This window comes from Fukomys damarensis, unplaced genomic scaffold (genome assembly GCF_012274545.1).
Source record: "Fukomys damarensis isolate Sample0158 unplaced genomic scaffold, DMR_v1.0_HiC HiC_scaffold_18, whole genome shotgun sequence".
Lineage (NCBI taxonomy): Eukaryota > Metazoa > Chordata > Mammalia > Rodentia > Bathyergidae > Fukomys > Fukomys damarensis.
In genome coordinates this window covers 2,016,316-2,031,960 of record NW_022900930.1, presented here as the reverse complement: position 1 = coordinate 2,031,960, position 15,645 = coordinate 2,016,316, and the positions used below count along the sequence as shown (strand labels likewise).

Below are 15,645 nucleotides of genomic sequence, written 5' to 3'. Positions count from 1 at the left end.
GCTGTGAAATTGGTCTTTCAGAAGCATGCTGTACCATAGCAGAAGGGTCCTGTGACCACTTAAGTAAGACACACACCAGTGCTTCCGAATGCCCAAGGTCTGCTCTGTTCTCCCGCCTACTTCTAGGTACAAAGTAGGGATCGTGCCAGACAGCAAGCTATGTGGAAAGACAAGAGAACTCAGACAACAGTTATGTGAGATGCATGCTGGATTCCAACTGACCTACAGGACTGTCCACAGCTGCCATGCTTACTATCAACACGGCCAGGAATACTGTCTAACTCACATACTTCCACTTTTGACAAAGCAGGGCCATCCCAGGTCTAATGCCACCACGTGACACTGTGTGATCACTCATCAAATCTCTTAGTCTCAGTTTTCCCACACAAGAATGGAAATAATATTTACCATGCCTCCTTAGAGAATTGTGGTGAAGATCAAAGAAAAATATAGAAGTTTCCGGATGAACTCTAAAACTCTCTGCATTTGTAAGAGATCATTATCCTATTCCATTGACATCCTGATGTTGGTAAAAATGTTGACCAGTTCTTAAGCAGAACAAAAACATGATGAATTATGGGAGATCCATTTTAAGCAGTATTTAAGCCATCTAAATAACTAAGCTATGTAAGTAAAGAATCTGCCAGTAATAACAAGTTGCCTGCCTTAAAAACTTGAAACTTACTTTCCATCTTTGTTCTTGGCTATAATGACTCATTTGGGGCATTTGTTCTCAGCAATTTGAGTTTTTTATTTTTTTTTAGTACCAGGGATTGAACTCGGGACCTTGTGCTTGTGAAGCAGCAGCAGAACCACTGAGCTAAATCCCTGGCCCTGTTCTCAGCAAATCAAAGGAATTCAGTTTCTGTCTGTTTTATCACTACTAGAGCAATAATATCTATGCCAGACATCAAGGACCACCAAACCTCACGGCTGATGTGAACCTGTTATTTCTGGAAACACCACTCCCGGCAAATGGTTCTGTTAGCCTGGGGACCAGCAACCAAAGGGCTTGCAGGTTCACTACCTCCCCGACAAGGCAACACGCTCGAGACACCCTGACACTCTGACTGTTAGGTTTTTCTTGAGATGAATCAAGTATGTTCATTCATTGATTCTGTCTCCCGTACACCTCAAAACAGTTCTAGTCTCTCTTTTTCATGAGATTTCCTCCATCAAGGTTCTTGGAGATGACTCTCTTTCATCTGTTCCCAAGCCCCGTCATCCATCCCTCATCATCACGACTGTCCCTACTGCACCACGTTCCGTCCTCCCCAATAGTACTAAGAGCAGAATGAGGCATCCCAACATAGTCTACCCGGGGGCAGAGGATCGCAAATCAACTGGCTACATGTATCTGAACACCAGCTGTCATTTTCAGTGGTCTCTATTCAGATCACAGAACGAAAACAGAGAAGAGTAGTTCTAATGATGGGAAAACGTAGTACAACATTTTGAAACACCGAATAGGAAAAGAAAACTTGGTAAGGTGTATTTTTGAAACAAAGTTCCTATAAGTGATTATATTTAAATATAATCATGTTCCCTGCTATTTCTAATAAAGAAGTGCAAGAAGATAGATTCATGGGTGACCTGGTTAATAGGAATCTCCAAACACCCTGCACACTCCTTCCTCATTATACAACCAACTGCAGAAATCAAGCACTGTGAAAAGATATTCAAGGTACATGTTGGACCAAGCAGGGCCGTAGGAGTCTGTCTTGGTAAAGCAGCTGTGCAGCAGAAATAGCTTTAAAGGCAGAATATAAAATGTGTATACTAAAAAAACTTCAAAGGAAGAGAAAATATCATGGCTTATCTCACTGTTTTATGTAAGAATATTGATTTGAGGAAGTCCATATACAATACAAAAGGCAATAAAGACCCTTCCAAATCCACAAGACATGAGTGAAATGCCTGAATAAGTTAAGTTCCAGTGAGAGGCAATTAGTGGACTAGTGTCAGGCTGGTTTGTGCATGAGGCCTTTCTCCAAGAAAGAGAACCTTCTGTGTAGGTCATCTGATTTATGGTTCGAGGGCTGGAATTCCCAAAAGGAAAGCTGACACCTGACCCCCTTCCCTGACTTGTTCGGAATAGGAATAGTTTTCCTGGCCTCCAGTGCAGGAGAGGTGGGCAAGAAAAAGAAGGCAAAACAAACAGCCCTTTCTTGGTTCTGTCCATGGTCCAGAGAAGCCCAGGCCTCCACCAGCAGCTAGAGCAGGCATGGAGAAGTGGATCCCTTGCAGTCCCACTGGAGCCAAGGTGTGGTGACCTCCACTTTGGGAACAGGCGTGCAGTAAAGCTTCCTCACTGCTGCCCAATCATGGCACATCCAAGGACACAGCCACTGAGGTCATGAATGACCTCTCCAGTCTCTTCAGCATTCTCACAGGACAGTGCCCTTGTAGTACAGTAAAGAAGCCCACACCAGAGGAGGCCATATCAAAATCTGACCAGTTCTCCTCTGCTATCTCCTTTGCCGGCTCCAACAAATCTCCTCACACAGGTAGCAGGGACCTGCAAGAATTCAATGTGCAGCTCCCTATAGCAAAGGAAATATGGGGGGCTTTATTTATTCCATAATGACTAATGAGAATGCAGAACATGTGAGGCACTGAGATAACAGAAGATGCAACTCTGTCTCCAAACCCTCACGGGATAGCAGAGGAGAAGAGACACACACACACACACACACACACACACACACACACACACACACACACACCAGTAAACTGAGACTTGGCTGTAACTGGATGGAAAAAGTGTCCAGAGCATTTGGGCGGACAGGAGAGCTTGTCAGAGAACTCTTCAAGCAGGTTACAAAGGAGTTGAAAATTGGAAGATGATTAGGGTTAGAGTGGAGCGAAATGGGTTCCAACCCAAAAGCTAATTCTTTTCCCCAGTACAAAGGAAAACATTACTGGCAGCAGATACAAGAAGATATCCAGCAGGAGCAGTGGTAGGTGATAATTTGGGAGAAAACAATGTAAGGGTGAATGCAGAAAAGTGCAGGAAAGAAAAGAAGCTGGAGACCTACATCGAGGAGAGAGAGAGGGAGACCGAGGCAACCACTAACTCCTAAATGTTTCTCACTGGTGCTAGGAATGGCTTTGTCCAAGGTCCTCGGAGGCAAACATCGAGCCCCTCTTCTGCTTCCCAAGAGAACTGCAGAGACCCAGGCTCACACTGCAGAAACCTGGGGCATGTGGAGGAGCTGCGTGCTTCATTCCATTCCATTTCCCCACCAGGTACTGACCCGACCTGGCCCTGCCTAGCTTCCAAAAACAACAGCATCGACTCTATTCCTGGTGGTACCATCACAGGCTTCTGGTGGTATGGAGATAACATCGACTCAGAGATCTCGAAACACACACAAAGGTATTCCGAGCAAAACACATCAGTTCCCACCAGGTTCTGGTGCTCACAAACTAGGCTTTCCACCTAGTTACACAGCCCCTCTGAGCCCTGTCTCCCGATTTGTTAAAACGGAGGGAAAATTCTCACAAGGTCATTGTGTGGATTAGAAGTGATGTAGATAAAACACAGATGCAGGCTGTGCTATATGACAGGAGCTCGGGAAGCCAATATTGCCACTATCATTAGTAGTATTAATTTTGTCTTATTATTCTTATTTGCAGAGGGCTGTGGTAAATATTTAAGAGGAGAAATAAATAATACCATATTAGAGGCTAAGAGGGAAGATCACACAGCCGGTGTACTGAAATCACAGCTTTTATTGCTATTATAGTCTTTTTCTATTACCAACATCATCCCAGAAATGGCTCGTTCCCACTGACATGCAGCTGGCAACTCCTCCCTCCCAGATGATACTTGGGCCTCACACCCATGAGCACCCCCACTCCATAAAATGCTTAGAATCTATCCTTGTCATTGAAGGTGCTGATACTGACAGATGGAGTCAGAAGAGAACTTTATCCCAGCTCCTCTCCCTCCCGTGAGCACTCATCGCTCTGTGCTGCTGCCCCTGGGAACAAAGAGGGACACCCTTGCCACCCAGGGCATGCAGAGATCCATACACACTAGCAATCTGAGCCTACAGCCAGGCACTGGGGCAGCACCTCTTCTACCCCAGTACCTGGAGGGGACAAGCCTGTAGCTTGGGTCTCCTACTGGGGTTCCTGCCATTGGTTGGAGCGTTTCCCACCATGAAGCTCATCCCGAACAACTAAGGACTCACCTTCCACCCACTAGCATACTAATGAAGACAGAATTCAAGACTAATGTCATTCTCAACCAAAGAGCTACTCCTGCCCTGCCCTGATGAATTCTCACATTGGTGCCCAGTGTGACATCGCGAGCTCTCTAGCACTGGGCACTGTGGCTCCCCTGAAGATGGTCCTGATGGCGCTTGAACCCTTGAAAAGCCCCTAACCTGGAAGGAATTAAGATTTCCTTAAGTGCTCCCCAGGGCCAGGCTTGTGCTAAGGGCTTTATATAGACCACCCAGTTTAATTCCCTCAAAGAGGGGTGTGGAGCAACAAGCCTCATTCTCCATATAAGAAACTAAGGTCTAGAAGTTCAGTAACTTGCCAGAGGTAACTCAGCTCCTAGGTGGCAGTCATTTCCTAGACCAATGCTGAGCCTGTGCCCAAAGCTATAACCCCTGTCCCAATTCTGTCTGATTCCAGCTGCCTCTTCTAGGGCCACAGAAACACTTGACAGGAAAAGGAAGGGGAGCCACCCTATACAAAAGAAGACAGTGGGGTCTGCACCACCCAGGGAACATTCCAGAAGCTGCTCATGACATCAGTGCCCAGAACCCCTTCTGGGTTTCTCTGAACCAGACTGGGGCCCACTCACATCTTCCTGAAGACTCTGCCTCTGCCGGCACATCCTCAAAGACTCCGAACCTCTGCAACCGACCACCCTCGGAACTAGTACCCATTGCTGCCCTCCAGCATAGCCTGAGAGCCACTGCTCCATGTACGACCAGGTTCCTCTCATTGCCTCTGGGACCTCAGTTATCAGCCATGCCCTGCTCTTCCCACCACCAAACCGTCAGGCTGCTCTCCAGAGCTCTGCCCCATTTCTCAGGTCCCAGCACTGAGAAGCTGACACACTGAAAAGCAGACTAAACATCTTCCTAGTTAGGAACATGAAACAGACACAAGGTACTCCACTGCTGCTTAAAGTCGGCCATATTTAAAAATTGTTAACAGCAAAAATTGAGTTGAAATTGTTTCTGCTTGTTTTATTAATAGCGGAGAGGGTAAGACTGATCAGGAAAGGGGGATATGGAAATGAAGGCTTTCCCATCTTTAGCACAAAACAAATCGGCCTGCTGGTTCCTCTGTTACCCCTTTGAGTCCATTATTCCCTGACCCCGAATCTGTCTCTGGTCGATTTCCCAGCTATCCTATGATTTTTGCTCCCCTCCTCTTTCAGGTCTTTGCCTGAACCTTCCTGTGAAAGATTCTTCGTTGCTGGCCTCCCTAGCAACCAAAGGAGAGATTTGGGAGCAGACCAGAGGCTTCAGCGTGCGTCTCCACAGTGCCTGCTGTGTCCAGGCTCACCCCACAGCAGGACTCAGTCCCCTGAGATGGGGACTTGGAGCCCGGGTGCGACCCAGACTCCCATGTGTCACAAAGCGCCGACACTGCAATGAAACCTGAATACTGAGGTTTTAGTTTAGGAAAAAAACGACTCTACATTAACATATTTTGCCTTAAAAGAAAACACCGTCTACTTTTCAATGTGTCAATCTCTCAGTGCTGGGTCCTGGGAAACAGCCGGAGCTCAGGAGAGCAGGTTTGGTGGTGGGGAGGGCAGGGCATGGCTGATAACTGAGGTCCCAGAGGCAATGAGAGGAACCTGGACGTGCACGGAGCAGTGGCTTTTTGGGGTCAGGTTCACCGCCACTGCCCAAGCCTCAAGGGAGGGGCTAGGAAATGGTCAGCTGGTCCCGTGGCTTCTCTCTCAAAAGGAAGGTGCTAACACAGGGCTGGTTGCCGTGGCAGCAGACCAAACAGCCTTAGGGAAAAGAATAGAAAAGAAAAGAACTTCTGTGAAATCAGGCCAGAGACAGGGGCACCAAGCAGGCCGTAGCAGGGAGCAGCACTCAGGAGGAAGCCTGGACCTGGCTCTGGGGCTGCAGCTTTAATACATCACACACATCGGTCCACAGACAGGGAGTCATGGCACAGGGCTGGGAGCAGAGTGCAGGCCAAGTAAATACACGACCAGCCTGAGGAACTTTTCTGACTCCCCAACTTCTAGCGTGGCAGCCTTTCTTCCAACATGACACTGCCTTCCCCATTACGGATCTTCCTCAGATAAAAGGACTCGGCAGTCTAGATCTCTCACTGTCCATCTCCCGAGTGCAAGTTCTGCTCTGCTGCCCGACCTGTGGAGGGGGGGCGGGGAGCGGAGGGGGAAGAGGAGAGGAGCGAGGAGAACAGCGGCACTTCCCACCCCACTCCCTTCCTCTGCGTGGCACTGCCAGGAGCTGCATAGCTGACTCACACCACTTGAATAATTGCCTTTTAATGGCACGTTTCTCTTCACTTTAAACCAGGCTCTGTGGTTCCTGACTCAGAGGCATCTGCCACTGTTGGGCATTCACACTTCACTCCCACCCTGGGGCACAGAGCCAGTCTGTCCTTGCTCACATGGCATGGGCTGGCCTGATGACATCTGGGAAAGAGGACAGCACACGCACTGGCAGCTTGCAGGACAGCACTCCGGGGCACCATCTGCAGGCCTGCGTGCAGGCCTGGCTCTGCACCACCTCTCAGGTCGCTGGCCCCTGCCTTCCATGTAAATGGACAGGTCTGAATTGCAGACCTCAGGAACACAGGTGGAGTCGGTGCTGATCAGCCCTGCCCAAGGCTTCATACTTCCTAAGCAATTCTATGTAAATCTCTCAGATTTCCTGTCATGCATCAAATGGCCTCTGCCCAAGTCTAGGACATTACACAGCCTCACTCCGTCTCCCACTCTTTATTCACGCAGTGAATTCTGTTGAGCATTTACTCTGTACCTAGCGATAGTGAGCACTTAATGTGTGACCCTGGAAAAGCCTACAAGGTTATGATTCCATGCAAGAAGCCCACATCCTGGCATCCAGCAACTATCACACACATAAACACAGACAAGCTTCCCTTCTCTCTCTCTCTCTCCATGAAAATAAAGACAACACTGCTGAGAAACATGGTCCCAGCTCTCCCATGTGCCGTGCATGTCCCGTAGACCCTCTTCCCGCCCCAGGGTTCTGGTTAAGATTTCAGAACTGGACTTTGCCTCCACCTAACAACGAGGCTGGCACAGTAAGTCCCCAGGCAGGCAGAGTTGGCAGAGATTCCAGAAGATGAAATTCTAGCAAGACTTCCAACGAGTCCTCTTAGCATCAGGGCTGCAGGGAGCACGAGGTCTGGCAGAGACGAGCAGAGGATCTGACTGCACCCAGCTGAAGCTCCAGCATCATGACAGGCACTGCTGTCAGGGACAGCACAGCGGCTTCTGCCCCAGCGGGCAACGCCAGCACCTGCGACGATCAAAGTGGGTCTGAAACACGTGCCTTCCCTTTCTGTGCTACCAGAGGGGTGTGGGTGGAGGGCGGAGAGCCTGGATTTTCAATTCGTTTACACTTCAAGTCAGAGCAGAGTCCTAACCCACATCACAAGGGAAAATCAGGGGCAAAGGGGAAAAAAGGAGCGCTAGTCCAGAGAGAAAGAAGGGAGGGAAGGAGAAAACAGGAGGGAGGAACACACGCACTTCGTGTTTTCTGCCGCTCAGTCTAGCAAATTAAAGGGCTGAGCGCTGAGGCAGAAAAGCCGCTCACATTTTAAAGAACAGACTCCCACCCCATTCCACACTCACAGCAGAGAGCAAGCGTGGATTCCTCCCTGGGCAGAGCAGCAGCTTAGACCCTGAACAAAGCAGGCGCAGGATCGAGTCAGGCAGAGTTTCCTACCCAGCTGAGGGACAACCCTTCTTTTTAACAGCCTTCGAAAATATAGGGTAAAACTATTACTCCACTGCTGTTAACTTGTTTAAATGATTTATCTTCACAACAGTGCCCTACTGAACCAGACAGACTGAGGGCAATGCAGTTCTCACACCCAGAGCTGGGGCACAGTTCTGCAGTTATGCAGCCACGGAGGAAGGCACCGTGGGGGGGTGGGGCAGCTGTCCGGGGTGAAAAACCACTGTGCCTGTTGTTGGAAACCACGCTCCCAGGCTGCGTAGCTCCAGCTCTCGGTTTTGCTACTCTATACTAACATCGCACCTTCTCCAAGGAAGCCAAACTCTCGGTCCTGAGTCGTCTCCCAACAATCCTAAAGTCACAGAATTGTAGAACTCGTAGAGTGGCCAAGATGCAAGGTTCAGGAATTAAAACACTGTAAGGGTGGGAGGAGGGACTCATTTGCTGCCTCTCCACTTACTGGAAAGGGACTGTTTGTGAGTCTTTCCCTTCCATCCAGCCCTTCAGGAGAACTTCCTCTCAGGGTGGAGAGCAGGCTGGAGGACTTGGGGCCCCCTAGCTTGGGGATGCAGCAGAAAGTAGTGAAAATAATGGCATTTGAAGGATTTCAGCTACCTGGAGAATGTGAGCACACAAAGGTTATTTTATGTTCATTATGCTCATCAGTGAACAAGGAGGGCTGAGTACAAATTCCAATGCCTGGTTCTCTAACGAGTTGGGCACAGTGTGGCTACAGGGCCTTTTACACAGCTTCGACGAGAGGATAAGTTGAAAGTTAAGCATTATCGCAATGAACCGAAAAAGTCCAGTAACCAAGCCCCTAACTCGGGGAAAGAAAAACTCTTCCTCATGTACAACATAAGGCAAGTAAAGGATGAGGACCAAATAGTAATCGACCCAAATGTGCATTTACAGGAGACTAGATGAATAAATTGAGGGACAGACAGAGCACGACTGAAGCACAACAACCCGCCAGAGTACAGGCAGATCGCAGCAGTCTAACATTCACCTGAGAAATTAAGCCTGAGGAGCACAGGAATGAGATTCTGTTCATAAAGTCCAAAACAATTCAAATTAAAACGTAAAATCTTGGGGATACATTTAAACAAGATACAGCTATAAAAAGGTCTGGTAAAAGAACAGAATTCAGGATGACGATTATCCCAGGTCTGGTGCTGGTAGGATGAGCGGAAACCACATGACTAGATGTAAGTTGTAAACTGTGGATAGATGTAAGTTCATATAAAATATAAGAACATAGCTTTGTTTTATATGGGTGATTGCTGTTCTATTAAAGATGGTGAAGCAGGATAGATGACAGAGATGATAAATCAATCTATGAAAGATAGATAGATAGATGATATATACCAAAACTAAGAGCTGATTTTCTAAATATTAATCCTCTGCACTCTCTGTGTCAGTAACACAGCACTCTATTTTTTTTTCTTTCTTATAGTCACAAAGGTTAGACTGGATTTTCAGCGGCTCTTGCAGCTAGAGTGTTATACAGCTGACTGCTGGTCCGCACCTGTGTGCAGAGGAAGGACCGCACTTGCACACCTGGGCTCAACACCTGCTGTGCAACCTTGCCTCCCTGCTCCCTTTAATCAGCCTTAAAGGACATTTGTCAAAGTCAGAAACTCTGAGACTCTCGGTTCCTGAACATAGAGTAGAGCCCCATGTTTCCAGTTCCTGATGCCAGACTGAAAAATAAACTTTCAATGTACTAAGACCTCTAATTCCAGGGTTCGTCCAGCATTTCCCTAATTCTATTTGAACAGAAATAGCTACATGTGGAGGGAACAAATTACACAGATGTACACCTTTTACCTAGATGAATCTTCTACATGCTGTACAGGGAACTGGAAAGAGCCAGAGACTTTCAAGGTTCTTCAACTCCAGAGCTTAGAGTCACACGCTTTTGGCCCTTTAGCTTTGTGCTCCAGTTAATGGCACTGAACAGCCCGGCCTGCACTGAGCATGCTCACTCCAGGCAGCAGTGACCCAGCGCTCCTTTGAACAGAGCAGGCATGAGGACCCAACACCAAGTGACTTACAGAAATAGAAGACATCATTCTGGACAAGGCCTGTGCCCTGCGGTACCGACTGCTAGAGCTTTCCTGTGCACACTGCCACCTGCAATGAGTTTCAGGGCTTGGGGCACCTTCTAGGAAGGCTATGCTCTTTCTCTCCGGTCTTGAATAGATTCCTCCTACTCAGCCCCTGGCATGGTGATGCTGTGTCTTGTGAAATCTGCTTTGCCATCTTATGACGGGCAAATGGCTTGTGAGCAGATGGCTGTGACCACTGGGGTGCCAGGTAATGAGCAAGTCCTTGCATCTGAGTAGCCAGGTCTTGTCACCTAGCCAGAGTGACAGCTTGGATGTCTGGCAACAGCCCTGATGTTGAGAAGGAAACAGGCTTCTTACTATTCCAGATCTTCATGTAGTTACACTTTCAGATTCTCCCCCATGTCGGTTCTCCATCCCTTTCCGCGGAGGTGAGCAGTCATTGGGAAGTTTCCAGGAAATGAGGTTGAATTAACTCAGATTCATCACCTGGCTGAGCCGCCTGGCTCTGGGTTCCCCTGCTCCCTCTCCCCATCGATCTGCTCCAGTTCTACCCTGGCCTCTAGCCTGGCAGGGAGTTGCCAGTGCCTCTGCCCATTCTGCCCACTTTGCAATGACTGACCTTCAGTTGATGCCACTTCTCTGCCTCCCTCTTCTCCCTGCTCCCTGCTGGCCAGGAGGGAAGATGGAGCAATCCCTCAGCAGAAAAGACCAGTGTCCTAGGAGAGCTGGCCAGGAAACAGGGGAAGGTAAACACGGGGGCTGCACTAGAAGAAGCAATGAATGGTGAGGCAGGGCCCAAGGAAAGGGCATGAGACGCAGGCCAGCTGCAGCAATCGGACTGGAGAGAGAAAGAGGTCACATGCCCTGAAAGACACGGGGGCTAAGCCAGAGCAACAGTAGACAGGGCCTTGGGGCTCTTCTGACCTGACCCCTTCACATTCATAAAGGATACGGACATGACACCCAGGAAGATCATGGAGCTTACCCACATTCGCCGTGTCGGTAAAACACAACATGGGGAGACCTGACTCCTAAAATAAATTCTTTACCTAAGACTCACTGCCTAGTCCAGAATTTGTACTGCCTGCCTTACAGGAACCATTTGGGGCAGGGAGAAGTGAAGCCCACCCTTCCAGGCTTCAGGAAAGTAAAGCACATGTGAGTCTGAGTACAGAAGAGCAGCAGCGCAGACACTTAACAAAGACTATATTCCATGCCAGGGTGAGGGAGCCAGGTGAGAGCGGAGAGCAGCAGCAGCAGGCATCTGGGAAGGGATATGCAATGTTTTGTTTGTTTGGTTGGTTCGCTGGTTGGTTGGTTTTTGGTACCAAGAATCGAACTCAGGACCTTGTACTTGCAACGCAGGTGGCAGCACCACCAGTCTAAATCTCCAGCCCTAGGATATGCAATGTTTTGTCTAGAATGGCAAAGCCCAGATATCTGTGACATGTGACTGCATTAGGATCAGAATAGAAATGCAATTTAAATACTGATTCCATCCAAAACAGAGCACTAGCAACACAACTCCCATTGTAAACAGTAATCCCTGACCCTCACCAGGGAAGGAGCGGCCCTCTACTCTGCGAGGCACTAGACTATGACTTGCTGAGAGACCGAGTGGTTCGTGCCTACTGTGAAATGAGTCCTCAGAACATCTCACGATGGACAGGGTAATGCATGGCCCAGGTGCCCATTCCAGATGTACAACTTGCCCCAGCTGCTGGACCTGCCGCTCAATCCAGCCTCTGGCAGCCAAGCCCTTTAAGCACGTTCCTGCAGCAGAGATCTGATTATTCTATGTCTCGAATCCTTCTCAGGGCTCACAGCCACTGACTGAGGACGCAAAGGTGGAAAGTCCAGACATTCAGCTCAACACAGGCGGAGCGGATAGCTGTCATATTCCAGACTGTGGGCTGGCCCAGGCTCCGGCACCTGTGCCCAAGCCCGCGATCTCCCTTGCCCCACCCTGATTTCCCTCTGCTCCACAGTTGAATCTACCATGGCGCCCAGCAGGCTCGACAAAGTCTGTTCCCTGACAGAGCACCCCACCTCATTAGAGGCTGGCCATGCATTAAATCCTTGAGCCGGAGACTGGATGGATTCCCGAGGCCTATAAGCTCCTCCCGGCGTTCACGAAGTTATCATCACAGGAGCATTATGCAAAACTAGGCAAAGAACTGTGTCTAGTGATGCTGTATCCGGAGATAGGTTCAATGCTGTTTAATAACATGAGAGAGTGAGAAATGTGCTAGCGCCAAATCTCAATTCCCACTCCTTTGATCTGTCCTCAGTGTAGTTACAGTTACTCTCGTGCCATCTGACTTGAACTGATGATTCCAAGTTCCATAATGTCAAATAAGTCATATTTCAGTAACACTTCCTACCCACTGCTAAAAATATTGTTTCTTCCCACACAGCTATCCTTAATGAGATATTTCAATCCACCTGGCACCCAGGAGCGTTCTACGGCTAATTTTCCATGGAGCCCCATGAACTAGAAGCCAAACATCACAGAGCCCCACTGGAGCTCCTGTCAGGGGCCAAGAAGAGCATCAGCCTCATGGATTACTTTGTCCCACAGGAAAAGCTGATCCTCAGAGTTGTCATTCGACCCACAGTCTACCTGACCCTAGGGTAAAACTTCACATGGTGTGATTTGTTTCTGCATGGAATACACCAAGAGGAGCTAGCCCCAACTGCTGGCTGGCTTTCTTCTAGCACCTCTGCTGCTCTTGCAGTTTCTGGTGAGAACTAGTGTGAACCCTGAACATCTGCTCCCTCTCACTGCAATGGAACTGCAGCCTACTGAGCTGCACTGCTAAACTGTTGAGCTACTCTGAGCGCTGCTCTGAAGATGCACCTTCTCTCTCCCCTCAATGTCTTCATAAATGCTAGGCTGTGTTTCTCTGTCTATCACCCAGCCAATCAAACGCCTCTGGGACATTATCCCTAACATCCCCAAAGCTGGTTGAGGGTACATTTCTAGGCCCCCTAAGCTCTTTGTCTGTACTTATATCTGACAGTTAAAATAATTCTTCTAATAGTGTAATCAGCTGCCTCTTTTCCTTGTGAAATGCAAGCCCCTTAGAGGCAGAAATTGTTTCTCAACTCTGTACTCAGTATCCAGTCCTATTCTAAACATTTTCACTGGATAATAGAATCATAAAAATAAAAGCACTGGTAATGAAATAATAAAAATTAAACACACTGGTGTGGGCCTGCTGTGCCTAAATAGAGCTTCCTGTTTCTATTTTTGGAATCTTAACCTGAAAAATGTATTTTTAAAAACAGTCCAATGGGCTGGGGACTTAGCTCAGTGGTACCATACTGTACCTCACAACTGCAAGGTCCCAGTCCTGAGTTTGATCCCCAGTGCCGGGGAAAAAAAAACAGCCCAGAGAGTGTTCCCCAAGAGAAGGACTCCAAGACTCCAAGATTGCGTGGGTGCACCCTGGAGTATCTAGGCAGGACCTTCTCCAGGGAGGCCTGGCAGCGTGCACCAGCATGTTCAGGCATGTTAATGCCCAGATCTCGTACAGAGGATCTGGTCTCTAGCTCGCAAATGATGTCGCTGTGGCTAAGAGCAGGACTGTAAGAAGGGGTCAGTATAAGATTTTTCCTTTCCTACCACCTTCACGTTGGGTCTCTGCTGAAAAAGAAGTAAATGAGTCTGATGGTGGCAGTGACAGCCACATCCAGGGCAACCACGTGAGCTCACCAGCTCCTCCCTCTTCCCACCCAGTGCAGCTCTGTTCTGAGCCACACCCTCCTTGACCTTAGTTCAGCCTCAGCCACCATGAAACCTCACCTGTGCTACTGACGAGACACTCCTAGATGCTCATCTTTATAGTCTAAAATTACTGAATGTTAGACTGAATTGTGTCTCACACACACACACACACACACAATTAAGTTGAATCCTACCTACAGAACATGTGAATGCAACATTATCTGGAAGTAGGTCTTTGCAGATGTAATGAGGATGAGTTTATATTGGCTTAGAACTCTAACCCAATAGCCAGCATGGTTAGAAAAGAGAAATGCGAACACATGGGAGAAAGTCATGCGATGAAGGCATGAGGGTGAGGCTTTGATAAGGAATGCTGAAGCTCGCCAGCAAGCACTGGAAACTGGAAGGAGCAAGGGAGAATCACCCTCTCAAGCCTGCAGAGAAAGCATGGTCCCGGCAGCACCTGGAGGAACTTCTCACCTCCAGAACCTGGGTAGAATAAATTTCTGTTGTGCTAAGCAACTGCATGTGTGACGCTATTATAGCAGACTCTGAGAAGCTAATACCCTGACTGACCATACGTACCCTGTCTGTACAGTTCCACATAGTGATTTCGTTCTACCCGCACAAGAGTTCTGGGAGATATTTCTTAAAGCTGGAGGTGAGGAAAGGTCAGGATGAGGCCCATCACACAAGCAGAAATAGGACAGGGATTTGAGCTCATGTCTCATGACTCCAGGTCTTGCAGAGCTTTTAAATCGAACTGTTGCCACAGCACTTGGGTTAAGTCTTCTAAAATTCTTTAAAACATTTCTGTTATCTTCCTTCCTGCCCACTTGCCACCAGATGCAGTCCACAGCTCCAACCGAAGTCCACATCTCACGGTCAGGGAAGCCAGAGCCTGTTGTAGCTGCAGCCTCATCGCAGGTCCTACCTGGGCTGCTGCACTTGATTTGGGGTCAGGAGAAAGCAGTTTGAAACTCAATCTTTACCTGCCAGTGTCATAAAGGGAGTCCATAGGCAATTAGGCACCTCTAATCACTTAATTCCACTTTAAATCTCTGCGAGAAGGAGGTAATGATTATGGAGTTCTGATCTGACTGGTCCTTGGCCGATCTTCAATCAACCACAATGCTACAGGATGTTATAAAACAGTTTAAAAGACTCTTCCAAAGCAGCTGCAGCCATGAAATTCAAGCCCTGGGCAGAGAGGTAAGGACACGGAATAATGTTGGGTTCCTTCTCCATCTCCCTCTTTTTGATGTCCCCTATTATTAGGACTTGGCTTACAAATTCCATCACTCATGGGTGATCCCTTCCTTCACAGCTGAGCCCCAGGCTCCATGGAAAGGTCTGCTGGTGCATAGCTGACTGGTACTGGCTGGCTCAGAGACCCAACAGGACCTCGTGACCCTCTGTGTCCAGCTCACTCTGAAACATTTGCACACTGGCAAATAGGACAGAATTAGAAGGGAACTGCACAGGACACAAATGAAATATTGCTTTTCCAGAGAGTAAAAGGCTTACCGGGGGCAAAGGCTCTTTTCCACCTGCTGAACTAATCCATCCTGTGATTTTCCTGAAGTAACAGCAGCAAGCTTTACATATTTTAGGCTTTTTATCTCTGGTCCTTCGATATCCACAATGGTTATTCTGAAGAAGAGCATTATTTATTCACCAACTCTGGCCTCTGGGGAATTCAGGTGTCATACATAAGGCTTCTAATTCTCTGCTTTCTGGGGAATTTGTTCATGCAAGTCATCGATACATCCTGGCAATTTGAGAGGCTCAACTAGAGACCACCTCAAGAGCCAGCAGGGAAGGCCGGGGATTTAGCTCAATGGTTCAGTGGCCTGCCTTACTAAGTGCAAGGACCCGAGTTCAATCCCCCCAGTAC

General features: G+C 48.3%; 1 protein-coding gene across 3 annotated transcripts in view; it reads right to left on the bottom strand.

Annotated features, from left to right (window-relative positions):
* Zmat4 (zinc finger matrin-type 4) overlaps positions 1-15,645 on the bottom strand; it is a 437,748-nt gene that overhangs the window by 367,842 nt on the left and 54,261 nt on the right. The window lies entirely within an intron of this gene.